General features: G+C 53.8%; 1 protein-coding gene and 1 non-coding gene across 3 annotated transcripts in view; both read left to right on the top strand.

Annotated features, from left to right (window-relative positions):
• The window catches only part of NUP210L (nucleoporin 210 like), a 1198481-nt gene that overhangs the window by 197963 nt on the left and 981772 nt on the right, over positions 1–18746 (top strand). The window lies entirely within an intron of this gene.
• On the top strand, positions 1178–1339 carry LOC138462671 (U1 spliceosomal RNA). The gene has a single exon (XR_011265270.1). It is a non-coding gene; the product is annotated as a U1 spliceosomal RNA (small nuclear RNA).

The raw sequence follows: 18746 nt of genomic DNA, 5'->3' as shown, positions 1-18746 counted from the left end.
GAGCTCAGTTACGTTTACCTCTAAGAACAGTGCGGATTGATGAAAATGTCCATGCATTATACCAAGTACATTGGATATTATAGATGTGGCCAGTGGGGTATTAAAGCATGGCGAATACCACATGTACAGAACAGTATGTTACCTTAGTAGTGCCCCAATAACACACTGCAACCTGCAAATGGACCTTCGTGGACCACCTGCCAAGGTTTCTGGAAGTTGCTTATGATCTTGATCTGTGATCTATGATATGATCTGATAGGTTATTTATAACCTGCTTAATAGCCATGCAGCAGTGATCCCAATGATAAAAGTGAAACAGGCAAGCCCAACAGGTATAATTTATTTTCACTCTTTTGGTAGCACAGTCTGAGGGCAGTCTATACCCTTCAGGAGAGGTGTGAGCTGATACAGTTGCAACACAAAAAACAATAGTACTATGTTCCCAAAATACCTTAGTTCTTGTCTTTCGGATCTCAGCAGAGCCAGGCTTTTCAGCATCAGACCAGAAGCATGGGTGCCTTTGCGCTGGGCTGGGGTCAAGTCGGAGAGCAGCAGCGATGGGCCCCAATGATGCAGTTCTGTTTGGCAGTGGTGCTGATTTGCGGGTAGAAAACCTGGGAATAGTAGGCCGTGCCAAGTGGATGGCACTGGAAGACTCAGTGACCTCTGGGCCCGGAAAAGGGAATACTTGCCTTTGGCGCTGTGCAGGCTCGGCTGACACAACACAGCATATGGTTACGGCAAAGATGTCAAAGCTTCAGCATTGTTATTGAGCAGAACTCCGAGATTCAGGGGTGGTGGAGCGTCGAGGTCCAGGATGATTATGATGGTGTCAATGGGGCCAGCGCTGAGCAGCTCTGCTCAGGAGGGCATGGGCCCGTGTGGGGCCGACAGGCCAGTGGGCAGACTGCAAAAGGCCTGCTCGAGCCATCCTGCTATTTATACATATCTCGGGCCGAGAAGGGCCTGATGGGAGAAAGGAACAACGCTACAATCTACTCTTCTGCTGGGCTCTGCCTGCTGGAGCTACCCCCTACACGTGGGACAGGCAGCTCTGCAGACGCTCAGAGCTTCTGGGGGGTTGGGGGGTTGGGGGTGGGTCAGGGCCTGCCTTCTCACCCTCGCTTAGCGGGGCTTCCCAGAACGGACCCAACCCCTGCCCTCTTGCATGCAACTCATACTTAGCTGGCAGGGGAGAATCTGATCTCAAGGGCAGATCTTCCAGGGTGAGGCTTACCCACTGCACATCGGATTTGCTGACCCCGGCTATGTTCCCAAATGCTGGATACACAACTGCATTATTTCTGGTAGTGGGGGACTGCGTTCGCGCTCTCCCCCCGATTTATTGGTGAAAGAAAAGGTAAAGTGTGCACTAGGCCTGCTAGGTTGCATACTTTAAGATTGTGCTCACATTGCGTTTCTTCAATTAGGTTCACCTTTGGGTGATCGCTTTTCCACATTTTATTTGTTGAATTGAATTATGCTTCTTTCATCACCACAGAAGTAATGTGTATTACAGAGATAAGCTACCATATGTATTGGGCACACTGCACATGCTCAGGCAGCATCAATCATGCTTTGTACAGGACAATGCTGGCCTAAATTGGGAACAGCCAGCATAGACATGTTGCTACAGAGGCATATTTTGGGTACAACCAGCATGACAATGTGTTACATCAGTGACAGTGCTGTCTTACACTGTGGACACATTGATCATTAAAATGTGTTGTGTTGTAAAATGTTCTTTTCTGCTGTTGGTGACATGGAATTTTCATGTTCCCCTTTAGAACTGATTGTAAACTTATGGCTTTTTGGTCACCTTTTCTGCTGTAAAATGCACCATTTCAACCTCATATTTGAAAAACAATTCTTGGGGGGGCACCCCCCCAAACCCTCCCTAGAACCTTATAGCTCCCTTGCTACGCTCGGTCGCCCCCACTATTTCAGAAAAATATTAACACATAGACACTGAAAGAAATCACAAGCAACTAAACTTTGATCACTGCCCATGACACCAAAAGCTATCTTTGGGACTGCATGGCTATCACTGCCTGTGATGCTATTGTGTCAAAGGTCACACAATATCGCTTTTTAATATACTGCTTTGGGTGAGGTTGTTGACTTTTGGCTCGCCGGCCCACTGGGTGGCAAAAAGTTAATGCTTCGGCCCCACATTCAGAAAGGTTGGACAAGCCTGTTCTAGGGCATCGTCTTCATAAAATACATTCCTACGGTCATTAAACACATTACTTTCTGATTCAGAGGTTGTTTCGGTGGTATTTATAGAAGCTTGGGGGAGCATTGTATTGTTCCACATTAACTTGATTCCATCCCATAACAAGTGTCCCCCTTCTAGACTTAGGTTTCCCCCTCCCCATTGTCTTTTATCATTCATAATAAAAGACAGTCCCCAGAAAATCATGAATCCTAACATCACAATACTAAACATTATCGCTACAAAATAGAGCCCACATTCATAACTGTAGGCCCTTGTTGCATTTATTCTACTCCTACTGCTATCTACGGGAGGTATTCCAGTTGTAGAGGTATTGTTTTCTCCATTGTATCACCTGCAGAAACAAAACAAAAACAAAAGCGGGGTCGGGGATTAATGAACCGACAAAAAATAAAAAAGACATGGAAAGGGGCACATCAAGGCGAAAAAACACTTTCACATTATACTGTCATTTTTTATTTACACCTGTTATTCTTCTTTTATATACAAATTTTAAATATCTTTTGTTGTCTGGTAAGTTTATAGTTTTACTATTTTACTGCACTGCCACATCTCTTTCATTTTCCTGGGGTGTCTCAGCTGCTAGGCTGTCATGTGGTTTCCTGACGTCGGACAGGTGCACCCAGTACTTAAGCCCTTTTACATTTACTGCTAATGGAGTGCAGTAGATCACTTCATATGGCCCATGGAACCTTGGTGAGTACCATCGCCTTACAAAGCTGCAAACATATACTAGTTTGCTGGGCAAGAGTGGTTTTGTGGGGCTATCAGGGGGCCGCAGTTGTTGTATCTGTTTTGTTTTCTTTTGTGAAGGGCGGTGCTATTTGTTTGGCAATGCATCACACTGCACTCATTAATTGAGTGAGGTATTCTTTGAATTCCTCTCCTAAAACAGTTGCTGTTCTATGTGCATCTGACATGCGTCTCCCTGTTGACAGTGGAGTTTACATTCTCCTACACGTCACAATTTCATGGGGGGACAGATGGTGGTCTTTACTGGGCTGTGTGCGCAGGTGGAAGAGGGCCAAAGGCTCGCAATAGACCCAAATATTTTTCAATGTGTGACACAGTTTTGGCAATCTACTCTTAAGAAGGCTGTTGATTTTCTCTACCAATCCGTTAGCTTGCGGTTGATAAATGGACCACATTGACTGGGTAATTCATAGAATTCAGCGCACAAGTGACGCACGCGGCAGGCGCACAGTGTGCGCGTGCGACTTTCTGCGCCAGCCATGTGCGCTAAAATCCATTTCCGCGCACAGCGTATTCATGGATTTTAGCCTCCAAAACCAGCCGTGGTGCATAGTGGCGCAGCGACCCTGCAGCAGCGCCAGTTACGTCCCTCTCCGTGCACCATGCACAGCGCACAAATCCAGTACATGGTGCAAAGGCCACGAACCATGAAAACGCCAGTAAAACTCCCTGCGCACCCCTCCCAATACATGTACACAACGGCGCGGGGAGTTTCCCACGCGATTGGCCCTGTGCGAGCGGGGTACGTGTGTTACTGGGTTGCGCAGGTACTTTCACACATGATTGGCCCTGTGCGAGCGGGGTATGTGTCTTACTGGGGTGTGCGGGAACTTTCTCACGCGATTGGCCCTGTGCGAGCGGGGTATGTGTGTTACTGGGGTGCGCGGGAACTTTCACACGCGATTGGCCCTGTGTGAGCGGGGTACGTGTGTTACTGGGGTGCACGGGAACTTTCACAAGTGATTGGCCCTGTGCGAGCGGGGTACGTGTGTTACTAGGGTGCGCGGGAACTTTCACACGCGTTTGGCCCTGTGCGAGCGGGGTACGTGTGTTACTGGGGTGCGCGGGAACTTTCACACGCGATTGGCCCTGTGTGACCAGGTTCCGTGTATTACTGGGGTCCGCGGGAACTTTCACACGCGATTGGCCCTGTGCGAGCGGGGTACGTGTGTTACTGGGGTGCGCAGGAACTTTCACATGCGATTGGCCCTGTGCGAGCGGGGTACGTGTATTACTGGGGTGCGCGGGAACTTTCACACGCGATTGGTACTATGCGAGGGGGGTAAGTGTGTTACTGGGGTGCGGGGGAACTTTCACACGCGATTGGCCCTGTGCGAGCGGGGTACGTGCGTTACTGGGGTGCGCGGGAACTTTCACACGTGATTGGCCCTGTGCGAGCGGGGTACATGTGTAACTGGGGTACGCGGGAACTTACACACGCGAATTTGCTGTCAGAGCGGGGTACGTGTGTTACTGGGGTGCACGGGAACTTTCACACGCGATTGGCCCTGTGCGAGCGGGGTACGTGTGTAACTGGGGTACGCGGGAACTTTCACACGCGAATTTGCTGTCAGAGCGGGTTACGTGTATCCAGTGTGGTGCGCGGGGAGTCCTACATGTGAATTGGCAGGGTGGGTCCTCCGAGGTGTCCCTTCTACCCCCTCCACGGCCCCTGCAGGCAGCCAACACCACAGGGACTACCCTTCACCCCTGGACATGTCACGCAGGCAGCCCGTCCACCATGGCCATGCCCCCCAGCCAGGCCACGCGTCACGTTGCACTAGTGATCACCAACTCATGTCCCCCTGCACCCCCACCCCCCATCAGTGAGGGGCACCTGCCAGCAGGCCCCCACTCATGTCCCCCAGCACCCCCACCCCCCAGCAGTGAGGGGCACCTGCCAGCAGGCCCCCACTCATGTCCCCCAGCACCCCCACCCCCATCAGTGAGGGGCACCTGCCAGCAGGCCCCCACTCATGTCCCACTCATGTCCCCCAGCACCCCCACCCCCAGCAGTGCGGGGCACCTGCCAGCAGGCCCCCACTCATGTCCCACTCATGTCCCCCAGCACCCCCACCCCCATCAGTGAGGGGCACCTGCCAGCAGGCCCTCACTCATGTCCCACTCATGTCCCCCAGCACCCCTAACCCGCATCAGTGAGGGGCACCTGCCAGCAGGCCCCCACTCATGTCCCACTCATGTCCCCCAGCACCCCCACCCCCATCAGTGAGGGGCACCTGCCAGCAGGCCCCCACTCATGTCCCACTCATGTCCCCCAGCAGTGAGGGGCACCTGCCAGCAGGCCCCCACTCATGTCCCCTAGCACCCCCACCCCCAGCAGTGAGGGGCACCTGCCAGCAGGCCCCCACTCATGTCCCCCAGCACCCCACCCCCCATCAGTGAGGGGCACCTGCCAGCAGGCCCCCACTCATGTCTCCCAGCACCCCCCCAGAAGTGAGGGGCACCTGCCAGCAGGCCCCCACTCATGTCTCCCAGCACCCCCAGCAGTGAGGGGCACCTGCCAGCAGGCCTCCACTCATGTCCCACTCATGTCCCCCAGCACCCCTAACCCCCATCAGTGAGGGGCACCTGCCAGCAGGCCCCCACTCATGTCCCACTCATGTCCCCCAGCACCCCCACCCCATCAGTGAGGGGCACCTGCCAGCAGGCACCCACTCATGTCCCACTCATGTCCCCCAGCAGTGAGGGGCACCTGCCAGCAGGCCCCCACTCATGTCCCCCAGCACCCCAACCCCCAGCAGTGAGGGGCACCTGCCAGCAGGCCCCCACTCATGTCCCCCAGCACCCCCACCCCCCAGCAGTGAGGGGCACCTGCCAGCAGGCCCCCACTCATGTCCCTCAGCACCCCACCCCCCATCAGTGAGGGGCACCTGCCAGCAGGCCCCCACTCATGTCTCCCAGCACCCCCCCCAGAAGTGAGGGGCACCTGCCAGCAGGCCCCCACTCATGTCCCCCAGCACCCCACCCCCCAGCAGTGCGGGGCACCTGCCAGCAGGCCCCCACTCATGTCCCACTCATGTCCCCCAGCACCCCCACCCCCATCAGTGAGGGGCACCTGCCAGCAGGCCCTCACTCATGTCCCACTCATGTCCCCCAGCACCCCTAATCCCCATCAGTGAGGGGCACCTGCCAGCAGGCCCTCACTCATGTCCCACTCAGGTCCCCCAGCACCCCCACCCCCATCAGTGAGGGGCACCTGCCAGCAGGCCCCCACTCATGTCCCACTCATGTCCCCCAGCAGTGAGGGGCACCTGCCAGCAGGCCCCCACTCATGTCCCCCAGCACCCCCACCCCCAGCAGTGAGGGGCACCTGCCAGCAGGCCCCCACTCATGTCCCCCAGCACCCCCACCCCCCAGCAGTGAGGGGCACCTGCCAGCAGGCCCCCACTCATGTCCCTCAGCACCCCACCCCCCATCAGTGAGGGGCACCTGCCAGCAGGCCCCCACTCATGTCTCCCAGCACCCCCCCCAGAAGTGAGGGGCACCTGCCAGCAGGCCCCCACTCATGTCCCCCAGCACCCCCACCCCCCAGCAGTGCGGGGCACCTGCCAGCAGGCCCCCACTCATGTCCCCCAGCACCCCCACCCCCATCAGTGAGGGGCACCTGCCAGCAGGCCCTCACTCATGTCCCACTCATGTCCCCCAGCACCCCTAACCCCCATCAGTGAGGGGCACCTGCCAGCAGGCCCCCACTCATGTCCCACTCATGTCCCCCAGCACCCCCACCCCCATCAGTGAGGGGCACCTGCCAGCAGGCCCCCACTCATGTCCCACTCATGTCCCCCAGCAGTGAGGGGCACCTGCCAGCAGGCCCCCACTCATGTCCCCCAGCACCCCCACCCCCAGCAGTGAGGGGCACCTGCCAGCAGGCCCCCACTCATGTCCCCCAGCACACCCACCCCCCAGCAGTGAGGGGCACCTGCCAGCAGGCCCCCACTCATGTCCCTCAGCACCCCACCCCCCCATCAGTGAGGGGCACCTGCCAGCAGGCCCCCACTCATGTCTCCCAGCACCCCCCCCAGAAGTGAGGGGCACCTGCCAGCAGGCCCCCACTCATGTCTCCCAGCACCCCCAGCAGTGAGGGGCACCTGCCAGCAGGCCTCCACTCATGTCCCACTCATGTCCCCCAGCACCCCCACCCCCCATCAGTGAGGGGCACCTGCCAGCAGGCCCCCACTCATGTCCCCTACCACCCGCACCCCCCAGCAGTGAGGGGCACCTGTCAGCAGGCCCCCACTCATGTCCCTCAGCACCCCCACCCCCTATCAGTGAGGGGCAGCTGCCAGCAGGCCCCCACTCATGTCCCCCTGCACCCCCACCCCCCCATCAGTGAAGGGCACCTGCCAGCAGGCCCCCACTCCTTCCCCCCCAACATGTCAACATGACCCACAATCATGGTCCTCATGGCCACCAAAATCCCATGGCACGCCACCCCTGCCCAAATAACCAACCAAGCATAACATACACCCCACATTCAAATGCCCATTACATGAAACCACCCAAATGGCATGTATGTACATCAACACATGTCGGTCACACACGCACACTGGTTGTCATTGATTGTGTAAACCCACATTTTCACATGCATTAACCCAATGAGCGAATCCACACATGGAACTAACATATGAAAATGTATTATGTACAAAAATAAAGCAATGAAATGAAAGCATAACAAAATAGCAAACATGAAATGAAAAGCATGTGCAAAAGATGAGTAAATGAAAGTACAACCAATCCAAAGTAATCCTAAATAAAAATAGTCAAAACTCTCCCTCCACCAATGCAAATCCAAAGGAAATGTAAAAAGAAAAATCCATTGATCCACGGTGAAATCAAAAGAAAAAGTTCAAAATAATCCATTGTCCAACTATGTACAATCCATTGTCAAGGGTCCATGAGCCCAACGAAAGAAATGAAAGCTACCTAAGAAACTACCTAATAAAAAAAAATATATACAAATGTCTGTGGAATAGTCCATTCACCACAAATCAAAGGAAAAGCAAAAGGAAACCTAACTCTAAAAACTATTTACAATGGCAGCGGGCTAGTCTGACGTCTCACTTTTCGATGTCCCGGGCCAGGGCATCATCGAACTCCCGCTCGATGTCCCGGAGGCGGTCCTCTTTCATGGCCCCGAGGGTTTGCAGGGACGATGACATGTTCACCTCCAACTCCCTGCAAATTGCCTCGAGGCACTCGGCCCGCCTCAGTGCCCTCCGCATGGAGTTCTCCGCCCTGACCATCGTGAGCCGTGCCTCTTCCGCCCACTGCCACTCCGCATCTATGGTGTGGCCCAACCGCTGCCACACGGAAGACACTTCCAATCCTGGGTCCTCCTGCCCTCAGGCCGATGCCTGCCCCTCGGATGTAGAAGGCCCCGAGCCATCATGGCTCCCACCTTGTTGCTGCTGCTGCTGCTGTGCCTGTGCCCCTGCTCTTGCTGCCTGCACGTCCTCCTCTGGCTGGGGTGCAGTTGTTGAGGTGGCCACCCCTGCTGGACGTCCGACTCCCGACTGTGGCAGGGATGTGTCCTTCACCAGCCTGGCTGCAGGGTCAGAGGCAGCTCCACAGGGTACCCAGGTGATACATGGGTGGGAAGATGGCATGGAGGACGACTGGCGCATAGGGGGTTCAGGTGAGGAGGGGGTCGGAACAAGGTCCAGCAAACGGAGGAATCCGGCCCTGGTGACCCGTCCCAGTAGGTCAACGTGGTCAACGAGGCATTTGAGATGACATGCAGTGTCCTCACGAAAACACTGCAGGTCACCTCACATGCCCCGTTGACGCAACGCCATCCCACCCAGGACAGGCTCAACCTGGTCCTGGATAGCCACGTCCGCAGGGAGAGGAAGGCCAGTTGTTGTAAGCGGATCCCCTCCCTGAAAACGGGTCTGGACGTAGGCATCCCTGCTGGTGCAGGATGATGCAGTCACAGGATCGGGGATAGGATTACACACAGGCACCTCCGCGGCGGCCTGTGCTGCCTCCTGTCCCTCCACCTGCACTGCACCACTAGCACCAGTGGAATTCCCACCTCCAGACCCCGTGTCTGTCCCTTCCATGGCCTCCTACTCCACCAAACCCCCCACCAACCTGGATGACTCCGTGCCATCTTCCTCCGTCGGACCCTGTGGGGTCTCAGCTGCCCCTTCTTCTGCCGAGGAGTCCAACTCCGACCTCCGCCTCTTGGACATACCCTCGGCAGCTGCGGCATGGGACACGGCACCGGACTCCTCACTCCCTGACGAGATGACAACCTGGGAGGGGAGCCGGGCCTTGCGTCTCCGGCTGGCGGTGCGATCCCTGCCGCCTTGCTCCACAGCACCCTCTCCGCCCTCTTCATCAGTTGACGCTTCAGACAGGGAGAGATAGGACACAGGCATCAGGGCACTGTACAATGGACTGATACACACATGACAGTTGCACATGAGTGGCAGTGTCACACTTCAGATATGGCATCACAATCCCCAACACACATGTCGTTTCAACTCACACACATGAGCAATTCCACAGCAATATTGCACCAGGCAGCACCATCCATACACATACAACAGCCTGAGCAGCTGAAGGTGAGCCTTACATCACATGAAACACGGGGAGTGCACAAGACATGCACTCACGCCACCACACTTACATACATGTGTACATCTCCACCAACTGTCGCAGTGATGAGATCGCCATCAATGTCACATCTGGCATTCAGCCTTCTACATATCAGTGTCACATGCATCCATGTTGCATCACAGTTGCACACTTGTCAAATACACACACATGCACATGTACACAGTGCAGATACATGCAGCTGGAACCACCATCCATGTGTGACACCACAACCATGCCAACGTACATACACAGAAATTCAAAAATGTGTGCTCCCACATCTGCATTTGGCCTGCATGCTTACCAACACATACACCATCGATGTGTCTCACACCTGAGAGGACTCACATGTGTCAGCCTCATGCCCCTGTACATACACATCCCTACATGGCCCTACAAAAACACATGTGCAACCTGCACACTACTGGCACACCACGACACGCACAGCGTCCAATCAGTATGCATGTACACTTACCGCTCGACTCCAGACGGGTCTGCCTCTGAAGGACCTGGACGTGGAGCACTGGGCGTATGCATTCCAGGACCCTCATTTGGTGGTTGGACAGGTGGCCCCGGCGCCCCTGGGTATCCGCTGCCTTCAAGAGGTGCCGGGCCTTGTTGAGGGTCCTGGACCTGAAGTCCTCCCAGCGCTGCTTGACATGTTGTAAGTCGCGGATTGCCACCCCCTCCGTGTTGATGACTGTCACGATGTCAATCCAGATCCTGGTCCGTCCTTCATAGTCAGCACGCAAACTTCCAAAGAGGGCATCATACTGCCCCAGGACTTGCTCCACCAGGACACCAACTTCCCTGGCAGTGAAGCTGGTGGCCCTCTGCCTCTCTGGCGTTGCCAGTGGTGCCAGATGGTGTTGTGCCCGACATGGCAACCCCAGAGGCAGGAGTGGGTGGGCAACTGGGTCCTGGGGTTGGGCTGTGGAGCGATGGTATCCCAGTCGGGAGTCTTCGGTTCCAGCACGGGTGGTCACAGCAACTGCACCCCTGACTGACGTGCAGGCAGCAAATAGCAGGGCACGTGGGCAGCAGGCAGTCAGGCAGCAGCAGATGACAGGTGGGAGCGTGCTCGGGGCTTTGGGTGGCAGTAATTCGGCCTTCTGGGCAGGAGCATGGTCTTCCGTGTGTTGTTGCATGGCCAGCTTGATACGGAGTGATTTGGCACGTGAAAAAATTGCACGTCAGCGTGTAATTGGAGGAAAGGCCCTTAGCGCGTAAGCGCTTCTGTGACGTTACGTGCGCAGGCGTTTCCCTCGTGACTTGGGCATAGTGGTTCAGCGCGCCTGAACAAACTGCACGTCCGCGTGTGAATGCGTGCAATCCGAGGAAAGGGCCTACGCGCGTAAGTGACGTGACGCGCGCGGGTGTTTCCATCAACACGGGTGCATTTCATTGTACACGTCCAAAACCTGCATGTCCAAGTGTCAGCTCGTGTAATTGGAGGAAAGGGCCTTAGCGCGTACACGCGTAAGTGACGCTGTACATGTGGGCCATTTTAAAAGGTACATGTAGGACCCCATTTCCTTGTACGTGCTTTTCGTGGAGAGCGAGTGGGTGAATTCTGTACTTCTTGTCGGTTCACACGCGATTACTTCACAGCGTTTCAAGTTCGTACTCCCTGTTGCCTCTGACGGCGTTCATTTTTTTTTTTGGGGCCTTTTTCCTCTAACAGCATTCACTTCTTCTTTTGTCCTGTCTCCTCAGACAGCGTACAATTCTTTTTTATGGCGGGGGTGTTGCCAACGCGCACACGTGCGTTTTTTTCACGTTCTTTTTCCAGGCAGACGGTGAGTCGCGCACATATTTACCAACTGTGCTTGCCCTGTGTGTCGCGTACCCCTTCAGAGGTCATTGTAGGCTGCGTGTAACACGCGTACGTTTATTTTCGTGTTTCTCGGTGCCACAGCATAGTGTGGGTTCATTTTTCCACGGGCGTGGTCTACGAGGGGTTGCGTGTACGTTACTTTTTGTTTTCGGGGCATCTGTGCGTTGCGTGACCCGTCATCTCCCCCCGGGGGTCACAGACAGCCTTGCTAGAGCACAAGTGTACAAATTCCATCTAGTACCCTACCCCTTTCACCCCCAATTGCCCAGGACAATTGTTTACTGCAACTCCCATACGCAGAACAACATCAGTGCCATGGTTGGGAGGCGACCAAGCGGTAAGGGAGGCAAAGGTGGCCGACCTCCAAAAGGTGGGCGTGGTGGGCACGGTAGGGGACGTGGCCAGGATTTGCAGGGTGCCCCTAGACCCCCATGTGCGGAGGACCAATCAGGGACACCCATGCTCCCCCCCGCCCATGGTTGAGGAAAACGTGGCTGACACCATCCCAGCTCAGCCCTTGTTGGACCAGCCCATTGTGGCACCTGACCCGGCACAGGATGACTCCCAGGCTGACTTCCAGGTCAGCAAGTCTAAGCCACGTGTGCCGGTGCAAGTTGGTGTCACCAAGCCACGTGGATCTGGGGCAGCGATGTCATCTTCTGCCCCAAGTAGGCAGGGTGGGGAGGCTGCAGGGGCAGCTGCAGCTCTATCCACCCCAGCTCTGAGTCTCCCAGCCGGGACAGTGTCGGTCCTGGTCCATCAAACTGACGTTGCCCCTGCCAACATCACACTTCAGCCAATGCCTGCACCAAGACCTATGGTCATTGTGCCTTCGCACACTCCCAGTACCCAGTCCACCTGCGCTTCTGCCCCTACTGACCAGAGCAGCGCAAGCCACTCAGGCTCTGCTTCACCTTTGAAAAAGAGGAAGAAGGGTGCTCTGGCACTACAGGCTGAGACCCCAGACACAGCTACACAGTCCGGCACGTCAAGGAAGCCTAGCTTTAATGACCCCGAACTTGATGCACTTGTGACCTATGGTGACTGCAGGGTGCAAGACCACACCTGGTCAACGTAGGGCACACTGGCAGACCATCGCGGACCGCATAAGTGCCCTTGGATTTGTGAGGCGCACAGCTGATGATTGCTACAAGCGGTGGAATGACCTGAAACGCAGAGCAAAGAACAAGCTGGCCTCAAATCATGCTGCTACTCTGGTGACTGGCGGTGGGTCTCCACCAGAGGACAACGAACTCACTGAGCATGAGTCTGTTGCTGGGACCTTCGTCACAGAGGAACAGATCCAAGGCGTGGGAGAGCTACCTGATTACGACGCATTGTCCGGTGAGTGCCCATGCATGTGTGTGTAATCCATGTGTATGTTGTTTGGGTGACGGGTTCTGATTGAGTGCCAGGTGAGGGTGTGTACTCCTGAGTGTTATGGGTCACCCATGTGCTTCCTCCAATACATTCACATTACCTTCTGCCCACAGTAGCCAATTAGCCCCACATTACTGCTGTTGCACTTGAACTATCATCTTGCAACGACATTGTTCTGATTTTTTCTGTGTTCATTCAGGCTGATTGTTTAGATTATCCCATTTTTCATATGCTTTTTTCATCCCTAATGCCACATATGTGACATGCGTCTGTCATTGTTTACGCCCCACATTTTTCCACTTTAGTTACCTGGTTATGTGAATGATTAAACCATTCAGGGCGAGGGAGTATTGGCCTGCTGAAATTTAATTTTAGGGCCTGTTTGCATGTGGAACATGATAGTTGTTTCCTGTCATGTTGAAGCGACCAACCATTGATGTGTACATCTGCCTACAATCACTGTCTAATTGTACACTGGATGTGTTGCAGTGTGCGGCACATGCATATTTTGCAACACTATTCTGCATTAATCTTCTCATCATGTCCATGTGATATGGATGTGTGACAGTACTCATTCACTGACATATCGCTGTAGTTGTCTAATTTACCATGGCTATGCTACATGACATCTGTGTGCTGGCATGTGTCATGTATGTGTATTGGACATGCCACTCACAGGCTGATGTGTGATGCCAGTGCTACACAACATGCTGCGAATGTGTTGCTTTTCCATCTTGGTGTCCTCGTTGGCTGCCTTTTTGACTCCCCTTCAAAATCACTGACAGTGCATGCATGCCAGGGTTATTGTCATGTGGGACATGTGTAAACCATGTACAGGATCTCTGTCTTGTCAGGCCTATGTGGGTGCTATAGTGCTTATGCCAGTTTCCATTTCTTGTATTTCATGTTTTTGCAGGTGACGACGCACTTGATGCTGGTGAGGTTCAGGAGATGGTGCAGACCCAGGAGGATTCTCAGCCACGACCAGGCACCAGTGGGGGACGTGGTGTGGTGGGTGAAAACACTTTGGTACTGCAGACCATACTGTCGAGGGGTGCCTCTCGGTGCAGCTCCCCAGACCTCTATTCAGGTGCTGAGTCGGATGATGAGACTTATGTGCTGTCGCAGGTCAGTGCTTCTGGCAGGGATTCTGTTCTGTCCAACCCACCTGCACCAGGGGTAGAACCCTCTATGGGGATGTCAGTGTTGGTAGGTCCGCCTTTGGCGGTTACGGATGCAGGGTCACACTCCACAGCATCTGATCCTGTTCCTGGGCCAGCAGATCAGAGGGGGAATGCAATCCTGCAGTCTCAGGCAGTGCCAGCACAGCAAGGTGCAGATCGCCTTGCCCCAAACAGGTGTGGTGCCCGCCGACGTGGTGGCCGTGCGCCACCAGGCAATACTGTATGGGAAAACTCCATGTACAGTATGGCAACCCAACAGGCAGCATCAGTAGAAATGATGGCTCAGGCAATGGAGAGGGTGGCCACTTCCATTATCCCCCCTGAAAGGCAGATGGAGCAACAACAGCAGGCAACAGACTCCATTTGCCAATCACACAGGGAAGACATGTTGGAGTCCAACAGGGACCGACGGGCGGCACTGGAGACTCTGCGCGAATCCATATCAATAGAGTCACAGGGCCACAGGGAAGCCCTGAGGGTGGAACTCCATAACCTGAGGCAGAGTCTGCTTGAACTTGAGGCTTCCCAAAATGTTAGGGCAGAACAGCAGCTGGAGCAGCTCACATGTTCGCTCTCAGCTGAGCTGCAGGCAACACGTGAGGCGATCTGGGCATCCCGCGAGGCCATGCATGCAGAAGTGCAGGCAACCGGTGACATGCTGCATGGGGATCTCCGCACTTTAATCCTCCAGAATCAGACCTTCCAGACCCGCATGCTTGCTGTCATGGAGGACCATACCGGGGCTTTGCGTGGGCTGCCTCCGATAGTGCCACCACCTCCTGATGCACCAGCAGAGGGTGAAGAGAGCAACAGCAGTTTTCCCACAATGGCATAGCCGTGCAGGCCATGAGCCCATGGAGGTATTTTTTTTTCGCAGGTGGGTGTTGGTGTGCACCCTGTCCTCGAACCTCCTGGTTGCCCCCCCCCCTTTCCCCCACATGGGCATTTAAATTTTTTTTTTTTTACAGTGTGTTGCCTTGTGTGGCTCCTGTGGGCATCCATTGTATTCCGGCTGGGCACATGCAGACTTGTCCTGAGTTTGGGTTAGATGATTGGGTTCGTGACACACACACCCCTCCTGCTTCCCGTTTCCATGGGCTTGCAAAGGGTGTGACCAAGTGACAGTGACTTACACAGTGACATTGGGCTCCCATGAGCTGTGTGGGCAGTCTGTAGTCAATACTATGTGTACATCCCTAGTGGGTATTGTTGTTGTATTGTACACTGCATGGTGTATTGATATGTGCTTGTGCATCCATGTCTTCCTCCTAATTTGCAGGTTCCATCCTCATGTCTTCAGAAGGCCGTCTCTTTTGCAGATGGAGCTCATGTTGTATGCAGTACACTGACACATTTGCGTGGCAGCAACACTCTACAGTTGGAAGGTGTCGATGTGCTGGCATATTCAGGTTGTAAGACTACCACTACTTTGACTTAGTACTGTCATGTTTTTGCAATGTTTCATGGTGTGTGCTGTATTGTGTTGGTGGTAAGTATTTGTTCATGTGTGCTGTTTGTTATTGATTACTGGGAGCATATTGTCTGTGGGTAGTTTCCTTTCGGGACAGTGCACTTTGTGACACTTGTGTCAGGTCTTGTGCATTGCTTTGTTTTCTTTCACATTGCATGACATGCCATGGTGTGTTGGGTGGCAGAGCTGGGGAGAGGTTGGGTGACATGGCGCTATTTTCATGTTGTATTTTGCAAGGGGGTAGTCATTCATGCAGCATAAATGTGTGTTTTTTTTGTGACACAGCATTGGTTGTCTATTGGCAGGTAGGGATGCACACAATGTAACAATTCCAGGTCACCAATCTCAGGCTGGTATGGTTGTGACAGTTGACTGTCCCTTATGTCATCATCATTGATTGTCAGCTGGTATGTGCCAGGGCTGTGTGCACTCCACAGGGGTGTGATTTTAGGTGAAGTAATTAGCCACCAGCTGCGTACGGGCTGCCTCACCACGTGCCCTTTCCCCTCCCATGCGCAGCTTGTGGTTGGAGATGTGGGGGCACCACCATGTCCACCGGCAGGCCCCGGCGTGTTGCAACGTTGTGCAGGACACATGCTGCCACTATGATCCTGCACACTACTGGGGGCGCATATAGCAGCTGCCCACCAGAGCGGTCAAGGGAGCGAAAGCGTGACTTGAGCACTCCGAATGTGCGCTCCACTATGCCCGGGTTGCAATATGGGCTGTGTTGTATCTTACCTCGGGTGGTGTGGTGGGGTTCCGAATTGGCGTCATCATGTGGGTGCTCAGTGGGTAGGCACTGTCCCCTGGGGAGGTGATGATGAGTATCATTAGTGGGGTTGTGACATTACTCAGTATCTGACATGCATGCATGTGCAGGGGCATTTATACTCACCAAGCAGCCATGTATCGCCATGCCGCCCAGCTTCTAGGTCCCGGTTTAGGGTTGACATTCTGTAAATGAAACTGTCATGGGTGGACCCTGGATAGTTGGCATATACTGAGGTGATGATTCCCTTGGCATCACATACTACCTGCACGTTGATGGAGTGCCAGTGCTTGCGGTTTCTGTAGATGTGCTCAGTTGCCCTGGGAGGACGTAGAGCCACATGGGTGCAGTTAATGGCACCTAGCACTTTGGGGAAGTGTGCTACCCCGTAAAAATCCTGGACGACAGCCTGCCTTTCTGCAGGTGTTCTGGGCAGGTATATGTGCCTCCGGACTGATGGGCGCACAGTCATGATGGCCAACACCTGGTGCAGGCAGCGTGACTGCGTAGCCTGTGAGACCCCCCCACTATGGCAGGCAGTTGTCCGCTGAAATGAACCGGCCAAGAAGTGCAGTACATTGAGCACCTTTTCCAAGGGGCTCAGTGCTTGGGAGCACAGGGTGGGTGATGTGAGGTCATCTTCCCACTTACTCACCAGGTGGAGTATTATGTGAGGTGGAAACCTGTACCTCCAATACACCTGGTTATCAGGCATCCCAAAAAGGCTGTTTCTGGGTGTAAAAATTCTGGCCCTGACTATTCTCCTCCTCCTCCTACGGTATCCCATGACCACTGCTGCGAGGAACGGTATATTCATCTTGGCGTCTGAGCTTTTTTGTTGTTTGCGTGCACTTTATGCTGTGCGGGTCCACATACGCCTGCTTCCTGCTGGCGTACGTGTTTCCGGATTAGCGCGTCTTTTTTGGCGCCCGCATTAGCCCCGTTCGATTTCATGAATACGTGTAGTAGGCGCGCGTGTGGGCGTTCCGCGCATTTGCCTCCTGTACTTCCCCTGTGACGCCCACATTTTCACGCATTGTTCCCCATTCCGCGCATTACGCCCTGTGTTACGCCTACTTTTGTTGTGTGCGCTTCGCTATGTGCGCTTTCGCTGTGCGCGTAGCGCACGCTGTTTGAAGACGTGTGCACCAGCGTGCGCCACTCAGGATTTTAGCGCACATCCATGGATTTACACACGCACGGACTTCCATGAATCGATGAGCGCGGGTTTCGCTGCGATTTTTGCACTTGCGCTGCGATTTGCACGCTTGCGCAGGAATTGTCAGCGCACATTAATTCCATGAATCGGCCTCTTTGTGTTTTATGCCTAATAATGTTGTTACTTCTTTAAAAAGATTGTTTACAAAATGTGTTCCGTTGTCGGATCTTATGACGTCACATATCCTCCAATGCGGGAACACTTCCCTCACTAGGAATTTTGCTGTGCATTTCACATACGGGTGAGCACATGGTCCTGCTTCCACCCAGCGCGAAAAAGGACACACCACCACAATCAGTTATCTGGCTCCATTACATCTTTCTCCCATATCTGCATAATCAATATGCACTTCACGAAATGGACCCACTGGGCGCGGCAACGTGCCACGTATTGTTCTGAGTGTCATCCATGAGTTAAATGTTTGGCAGGTAGTACATTAAATAGACATTTTAGTGAGATATTCCTGGAGGTTAGGTACAAACCAATCTTCCTGGATATTAGCAGCAATGTGTTCTTTAGAGGTATGGGCAGGCAAATCCAGTTGTTGAAATGCTATCATTAATAACTCTAGAGGCATCACTACTTTTCCTGTGCTATCTTGTCTCCGTAGGAGATCAGTAGGCGATTGGGTGCACCCTCTTTCTGTCCATAATTCCTGTTCTTCTGGCAGTGCTCTTTTTTGTATCTCAATTAGTTGTACTATCGGTAAGGCATTGCATCCTTCCTCTGTTGGTGGTTGTTCTTTCTCTTTTAAGACACACTCTGTCGTTTGTTTGTTTTGGAAATATGTTGCTTGTTTGGCTGCGGCATACGCCGCTGCATTCCCAAGTGATATTTCGTCATTGTTATTTGTGTGTGCTTGGCACTTCACCAATGCTACTATTGAGGGTTCTGCTAGCGATGTAATCAACTCGTTAAGTAATGCTGCATGTAATACCGGGGACCCATCTGCTCTCCTGAACCCCCTCCTCCTCCAATGCTATAGGCCAGCATGTACTGTGGTGGTTACATATGCTGAGTCCGAATATATTGTTACCGCGCATCCCTTTGCTGCATGTAGTGCTTCTATGAGGGCAATTAGTTCTGCTGCTTGGGCAGAGTAGTGCGTTGGTAAATGTTTTTGTACAAGTATCTCATACTCTCCATCCTCCAATTGTACCACTGCAGCCCCAACATGTTTTTCACCTGTCTCAGGACATATTGAAGCTGACCCGTTCACAAAGTATACTTCTCCCTCCTCTTTTGCATTTTCTCTTGCTTTAGGGATGTCATC

Source organism: Ambystoma mexicanum, chromosome 1p (assembly GCF_040938575.1).
Source record: "Ambystoma mexicanum isolate Mex_15411 chromosome 1p, UKY_AmexF1_1, whole genome shotgun sequence".
In the NCBI taxonomy this organism is placed as follows: Eukaryota; Metazoa; Chordata; class Amphibia; order Caudata; family Ambystomatidae; genus Ambystoma; species Ambystoma mexicanum.
Note: the sequence above shows the minus strand (reverse complement) of the source record. Positions and strands in the feature narration are given on the sequence as shown.